This window comes from Nycticebus coucang, chromosome 13 (genome assembly GCF_027406575.1).
Source record: "Nycticebus coucang isolate mNycCou1 chromosome 13, mNycCou1.pri, whole genome shotgun sequence".
Lineage (NCBI taxonomy): Eukaryota > Metazoa > Chordata > Mammalia > Primates > Lorisidae > Nycticebus > Nycticebus coucang.
The window spans coordinates 73,930,223-73,938,531 of record NC_069792.1 but is presented as its reverse complement, the minus strand read 5'-3'; the positions used below and the strand labels follow the sequence as shown (position 1 = coordinate 73,938,531).

Genomic DNA, 8,309 nt, shown 5'->3' with positions numbered 1-8,309 from the left:
ATCCTTTCACCACTGTGGAAGTTGGAAGTTGATCAAAAGTTTCTGAGTGAGTTTACTTTGGTGGTGGAGGATTGTACTGTTCATTATGGAGGATAGGTCTAAGAATATCCTGGAGAGTTGGTTTAGTTATGGCAAATTTCTTTAACATGTGAATGTCATTAATGTATTTAATTTCTCCATCATAGATGAAACTCAGTTTAGCTGGATATAGGATCCTGGGTTGAAAGTTATTTTGTTTAAGGAGTTTAAAGGTCAATGACCACCCTCTTCTAGATTGAAAGGTTTTAGCAGAGAGATCTGCAGTCATTCTAATGTTCTTCCCCTGTAGGTTATGGTTTTCTTACATCTGGCTGCTTGCAGAATTTTCTCCTTCATATTAACTTTGGCGAAGCTAATTATAATGTGTCTATGAGAATTTTTATTTGGGTTGAGTCGTGGTGGTATTCTGAAACTTCTGCTATGTGAATTTCAGAATCTCTTGGCATGTCTGGAAAATTCTCTTTGATTATTTCATGAAGTAAAGCATCTGTATCCTTTGCAGCAACCTCCTCACCTTCAGGTATTCCTATAAGGTGAATATTAGATCTCTTTGAATTATCCCAGAGCTCTCTGAGAGAATGATCTATTTTTATTCTTCAATTTTTCCTATTTGAGCATTTGGGAGTATTCAAATCTTTGTCTTCAATGTCCGAGATCCTTTCTTCTGCCTGCTCCATTCTGTTACTGAGGGATTCTACTGTATTTCTCAGATCTTTGAGGGCTGCAAGCTTTTGCCTCAATGTGTCAAAATTTTGGTAATTTTGTCTTTGAATTCATTGAATTCTTGAGACATCTTTTGAATTACTCCTTGAAATTCTAATTCCATCTTTACCTCCCTTCTGTTGATCTTATTTGCTACCCAAATTCTAAACTCGATTTCTGACATCTCAGGTATTTGTTTATCAATGGGATCTTGTGCTGTGTCTGCCATGTTGTTCCTTGGGGGAGTTGATCTACTCTGATTATTCATGTTGCCAGAGTTTTTCTGCTGATTCTGCCTCATGATTGTTTTCCACTGTTGGCTAGATGGGCAAGTAAGGTGAAATTAGACTGGGAGTTCCTGGAGTTGTGGTTAACCAGCCCTTTGTCAAGGATCTGAGACTGATGACTGCAGCTTTTTTCCCTATAGCTTTGCAAAGGACCCATACAGTATTACCGTCTGAGGCTGAGGAAACCTGTTTGGTGTGGTGGGGTTAGGTAGCTCTGTCTTATATTCATCTGGTTCTTGTCTGATCCTAGTGGATCAATGACTCTGGTGAAGTCTTAGCTGTGGAGAAATACGAGCAACTAAGACACCCCACCCCACATGGACCAAAAGTGGAAGAGGAAAATCAACCCTTCCTATTACTAGACAACCAGGGTACCACCCAAGAGGGTCCTTCAATGATTTGCCCAGGTTAGGAGTTACAAACCAATGACCCAGTCAGTACAAACTCTCAAGTGGGAGAATTCAAAAGGTCTCCAGCTACTAGATGGCAGAGATCTACTGGCTGCTCTGATTTGGCTCACTCCAGTGCTCTGTGGAATCAGAAAGGCCAGCCTGGTAGCAGAGTTGGACCAGGGGGCTGAGTCTCTTTCTCCACTTTGCTCCTCTTTCATGCCCCATCACTGGTGAACCCACATGGCTGAGGTCCTGTTAGCACATGTGCCAGGGCTTTGCCCCTGTCAGAGTCCAAGTAAGGTGAATGCCCCCGCAGTCCAGCCACTGTCTTCTGCTACCAGCTGGTGGGGGGAGCTGAAGCCTGCCTGCCTCAGGCACTCAATAGCCACTAGCGAGGGTTCCACTTGGACTCAATCTAATGCTGAGGGTAACAAGTCAGCAAATGCTTTTGTCCCTCAGCCCCCGTGCCTTTGCCCCTGCCTCTCGACAGCACCGGTATCCCTATAGAGGGAGTTCTGCTTTCCTCTGACAGTCCACAGAGTTGGAGAGGTGTCTCTTCAAGATTAGATGCTGGCGGGATCACTCTATTGTTGCTGGATCTTTGTGGGGAGTAACCCTGCATACCTCCCAGGTGACTGCCACAACCAGGGAGTTCTGGCTTTAGGAACAGTTCTGGAGCACAGGGCACACAGATCCAGCAGCAGAGCAGCATATGCTGCACACAGTTCTGGCAGTGCCTGGTGCCCACTGACTTCAGCAAGGAGAGCGCTCAGCTCATTACTCTGGCTGGGCGCGGCATGGATGTGGGAGGCAGGGTGCAGGTCACAGGCTCTAACAGTCTCTGGCTGAGTGGAGGTGGGGGGAGCTTGGTCCAGCAAGGTGGGGCACTGTTCATGAGCCTCCTCCCACAGTCTCTACAAGGGTTAGGCTTCTGATTCATCAGGCAAGAAGGGAAAGGTGGACTGAAAGTTCAGAATGACAGGGAAAACATTAGTTCAATTTTTCTGCCTTGCAAGAGAGTGCTCACGGTCACAACAGGGTCCATCTGGGGAAGAAGACCCCACTTCCTACAGCTCTCACCTCTCCAAGAGGTTCTCAGTTCACTGCTCACCTATAGAAAACCTACAGGAGCAAATGGAGAGAAAAAGAAAAAAACAAAACAAAAAACAAAAACACAACTTTTGGAGGGGGGACAGACACTTTTCTTTGGGATGAATTTTGTACCTGAAGTTTGCTTTCTTGGAGTCGCAGCTTGCCTCAGCAGAGGTGACCTGCAGTTGTCACTATTCTCTCCCAGCTTGGCTCCCAGCCTTAGGATTAATTGGGTACTTTCTGGACATTATCCTTCCCTCTGGACAGGAGCTTCTGTCAGAGGCTGGCTCCAGTTGGCCATCTTGCCCCTCCCCCTATCAGTGGGAATTTTGAAAAATTTCCTGTCCATCCTAAATTTTATAAAAAATAAAAAGAAAAGTACTACAAACATCAACTTCATATTAGTTGATGCCTCCCACTGTTGTATAAGCAGCATATTGAATTGCTGATTGCTCTAAATTTTCATGCAAGTGACAGTGCACTTCACAATAGACACATCAAATTTTAGGAAAAATGGAAAATCTGGTAAGTTCTCACAATAAGATATTGGCCACTTTCTTTTCAATTTTGGACCAATGAGTGGAACACTTTTCAGATTTGATGCATGTTGTAGTTTTCTCAAATTACTCTGATCTTCACAAGTACAAATTGCTAACTTTTAGGTACTGTCATGAAAAAGGCTTCATGGTCTAAATGTGTATAGTCAGGGAACTTTTCACAGCAGTTAGAGTATCATTTATTTTAATAGCTAACTAGTTTAAATTGTACATGAACTTTATGGACACCTTATGTTGTGCCAGATCTATTAGGATATAGTCAAAAACATAATTTACAATTATTTAAACTCCCTTTTCTGCAGCTTTCTCATGATGCTTCCGCCATGTTCATTTCAGAAACTGAGGTTCTCCAGAGATGTCAATACAACTGGTTCCATTTCCAACACATACTTTTACTATAGATCTTCCATAAAATCCATATGGTCTACACAATCAAGGACAACTACTGCTTCTTTAGCCATTTCATCAAGTGAGGCTGGATAGTAATATTTATAAATGATTAATTCCACTTCAGATGATAGTGTTGGTCCTCCCAACTTCAGGGCACATCTCTCTAGCACTTCCTGAAGTCTCACCAGACAATGGCCTAGGACTCTGCTCCAAGTCCTCTTGCTCCCAGGCCAACTTTTCAGTTACAAACTGGTTAATAAACCCAGAAGAGCCCAACATGTCCAGGTAGAAAGACCTCTGCTAGGGAGTCATGACAAGTCCACAGTGAGCCTCAGCCAGGGGCTGAGTTAAGCTATTTTAGAGATGTCATAGAAACAGGTAGTAGAATGGCAGTTTATAGATACTGGAGGATGGGTATTTGGGAAGCTGCTGTTATACAGGTATAAAGTTTCATTATGCAAGATGTATAAATTCTAAAAATCTGCTACATAATATTGTGCCTGTAGTTAACTTATACTCTGCAATTAAAAAATTAAGAAGGTAGATCTCATGTTAAGTGTTTTTACCACAAAAGATCAATCAATTGATTTATCAATCAATTAGCCAGTTGATTGATAATGAATTAAAACGAATAGTTGAAAATGTATAAATCCCGTTGCCCAGTACTTCTAACATATACACAAGAGACTGATGAAAAGACTTGCCATGTAAGGGTAAAATATTAAAAACTATCTAGTTATACACATACATATTTTAGGCGGCACCTGTGGCTCAATGAGTAGGGTGCTGGCCCCATATGCTGGAGGTGGTGGGTTCAAGCCTGACCCTGGTCAAAAACAACAACAAAAAGAATATATAACTATTGTTATTTATACTTAAATTATTTTCCCATAAAAATTAATAATAAAGCATTAAATGTATTGGTATAAAACATTACTTAAAGCTATTACTGGGGAAAAATGTTTGCAAATCACATATCCAACAGAGCTTCAGCTTTCCTTGCTGAGATATGAATGGAATCTCACTTTCCAGTGAGTTTCTCTACATATGGTGTAAGCTTTTACTAAATGAAACATACTTTTTGCCATTTTAGCTTAGTTTTTCAGCCATCTACACTGACTGATTTTGGACTGCTACATAAGTTATAAAATAATGGGCTGTTAATTGAATGATGGTTTTTTGTTTAGACATGCTTTTACATTTGCAATGTGTTAGAAATGTGCTACTTAAGTGGTCTGGCCTGTTTACCAAAAATAGCTGGGGTTGTCATTCTTTCTTTTCTGGGGTCTATACCTGCGAGTAGTTTTAAGAATAAAGTTTGCAGTCGTCTTCCTCTGGACTCTTGCTTCTGCATTCACATTCTCTCCCTCAGCCTCATGAAGCCCAAACCAGCCAGACCTCCCCTTTTCCCAATCTGTAGCCGAGTCTTTGCAACCGGCCGTCATGTTCAAGGAGCGCCTAATCCAGGACTCCATCCTGAAGGGGGGATGTTGGAGACATTCAAGGATTTTACAAATGAGGCCTGCTGGGACATCAGCTCGAGCTCCATGAACCTGCAGAGCATGGGTTCCTCCCACATCTCCTTGGTGAGGCTCACCCTGCTCTCCAAGGGTTTCAACACATACATACCTCTGTGACTGAAACTTGGCTACAGGCGTGAACCTCATCAGCATGTCTAAAATACTAAAATGTGCTGGCAATTAAGATATTATTACACTAAAGGCTGAAGATAATGAGGCCATCTTGGCACTAATATTGAAGCACCAAATCAGAAGAAAGTTTCAGACTATGAAATGAAGTGAATAGATTTGGATATTGAACCAACTTGGAATCTCAGAACAAGAATACAGCAGTGTAATAAAGTTGCCTTCTGGTGAATTTGCACATATATGCTGAGTCACATTGGAGATGCTGTTGTAATATCCTGCGCAAAAGATGGAGTAAAGCTTTTTGCCAGTGGAACACCTGGGAATGGAAACATTAAGTTGTTGCAGACAAGTAATGTGGATAAAGAGGAAATGAATGAGCCAGTTCAGTTAACTTTTGCACTGAGGTACTTGAACTTCACAAAAGCCACTCTAATCTCTTCTACTGTAACACTCAGTATGTCTGCAGATATACCACTTATTGTAGATTGTGAAATTGCTAATATGGGACATTTCAAGTCTACTTGGCTCCAAAAATTGAATATGAAGAAGGATCTTAGGCATTCTCAAAATCAAAAAAAATAATAATAATAAAAATAAAAACTATCTGAGAACTGCTTCTGAGATGCCAGGAAGTACTGAAGTCTTTTCTGTCACTAAATTTGTACTTCTGAGTACATATGTAGATATTTTCTGTAAATAACCTTTTTCCTCCCCTCCATTCTCTCTAAAGTCCAAAGTCAATCTGGTCTTGTTAATCTGGAAATATTTTGTCTTACTTACAAATACTATGTGATTTTTACAATACAAAAGTCTTGACTCTGAATGCAGCTTTAAAAATTGATTTTCATGGCTTGGTGCCTGTAGTGTAGTGGTTACAGTGCCGGCTACATACACCTAAGATGGCAGGTTCGTACCCAGCCCGGCCATGGCACTCTACCAAGGACAACATAAGTGAGAATCTGTCTCAAAAAAATAATTGTTTTTCAAATTAAATAAAATTATCTGAATTAAAAAAAAGAATAAAGTTTATAAATTTCTATTAATTTTTCACTGCTTAAGTAGATTTTTTATCTCTAATTTACTTTATGTATTTCTAATAGATTTTCCACTGAAGCTCTAACATAAAACAACAGACTTTTCCTCTTATAATAAACATGTAATAAACATACACATGGTGAAAAAAATAAAATAGCCAAACTCAGTTATTCTTGATATTGTCAAATTCCTCTTCTTAAATGCCAGCTCCAATTCATATTTCCCTCTGCAGTACATGAGGGGTCCAATTTTATTGTGTAAACTCACCAAACTTGGGATTATAAATTATGTCATGGATAAGATTTACTATCACAATGGTACAGAATTTTCTCAAAATTAATTTATAAATTAAACACAAGTTTGCAAGTTCAGTCATAATCCATGAACTTTCTGGAACTTGGTCTATAGTTTCTAAAGTCCACTTGACAGAGAAAAGGTTCAAGAACAGATCAGATAATAAAAAAATAATGGTTAAGGATGGGATATTTTCTACCATATGTCAAAATGTACTACCCAGCTAAAACAAATATGTCACTGCAGCATGTTGTGGAAGGTACTTTAACATTTATCTTCTCATAACAAAGAAGTCAGGCCGCTGCAGAGCCAGCTTCAACTCTGTGTTTCTCTCTTCATCACTATATTCTTAGAGAGGGTCAGAAGGTCCCTGCTTTCAGCCATAGAACTGAAGAGCCTATGTGTCATTCCTCTTCCTATGCCCTTCCAGGGGAATACGGCAACTTGGAGACTATGCTTCTCTCTGCTTAAAACTATCATCTGGGTTTCTGATATTATAGAACTCTATATAATTCCTATCCCAAACTGTGCCTTCTGGGACTTGTGTAGTTTCTTCTCAGGTTTCATCCTCCAGAGAAAAGAATACACAACTAGTCTGCCCACCTCTAGACCACAGTTGTGGCCAAATGTGCCTGTTTGCAAATGGAGTGGCCAGAATTTCAATGTGTGAAGTAACTGGCCTTCCCCAAAATACACATTCTATTATACATTCATTATAAATGACCGCCCACTCTCTCTTTGACTTAATGAACTCATAATGATCAGGCCTAGGACAAAATTATCTTTATTTCCTGGATTGTGTGTATTGAGCTAGGGGAATCATCAACCTATGTACTTGAAATGGTGTTGCATGTTTCTTTGTTCCGGAAACCCAACCAGTCATTAAGTTCCAGATCAGGAAATTGGCTCAGTTCAAGAAACTGGGAAAACATAAAGTCTTGATTTCTTTTAGGTTTATAAACTAAGCATAAATAACATTGGCTGTCCACCTAACTTTCCTCAAGAGGCATTGCGTTCCATTAATCATCTTTAAGGTTGTCTGCAGGCCAGTTGCCAACTCAACCTTGCCATTCATTTGTTGCTTTTTTGTCATTCATTGTTTTTGATGAATGAATGCTACCACTTCATTTCCATTACCTTGGAATCTTATCATTACATAGCTATTGGTGACATAGGTATTTTTTACTGTCAGCCACGAACAACAAAGGAGAGACAACATCAAGATTCTTAAGCAAACTGCTACCGCTCTCATGAGCAGTCTTTTTTCTTTTTTTCACCTCTTCTTTTAAGGAAGACCTAGATATCTTACAGAATCTCCATAGAAATAGTCATCTGGTGGTTTTATGAACTGACAGAATATTCATGGTAGCATGCCCAATTCTTGGGAATTACTACGTCATTTAACAGAGTATTACTTTCAAGCTTCTAGGAGACACCCTTTTGATGTATTTTCCCCGTTTCAGGGTCCTTGCCAGAAAATTGGATCCTGTATCCTGAAAGAATGCTGCCATATTAAAAAACTCTCCTCCTCACACAACTTTCTGTTCCACATACCTTGATCAAGCACACTCAGACTATAGGTCTCTATGTACTGTCCTGGTTCTTTCCAGTATATTTTGATTAGATACTATAGTTTATTTAGGAGTAATAATAATCCTTTATTAGAAGGATAAATACTTGCTCTATTAAGAAATTCTGTATTTTAAGTCTAATTATTAACATAGCAGTCAAAAAAGGAAGGAAAGAGCAGATTATGATAAGGTGATGGTATACTGTCTTGTATGAAGAAGTTGACTGCATCCTCTTAAAATCCTTTTAAAAACAGTGGTTTTCAACTGGTGTGCTGTGAGAGGATCATAGGTATGCCACAAA

The 8,309-nt window shown here is 39.7% G+C and overlaps 1 pseudogene; it reads left to right on the top strand.

The window, feature by feature from the left end:
• Window positions 1-4,902: 4,902 nt before the first annotated feature.
• On the top strand, window positions 4,903-5,665 carry LOC128563975 (proliferating cell nuclear antigen-like; annotated as a pseudogene).
• The last annotated feature ends 2,644 nt before the right edge of the window (window positions 5,666-8,309 follow it).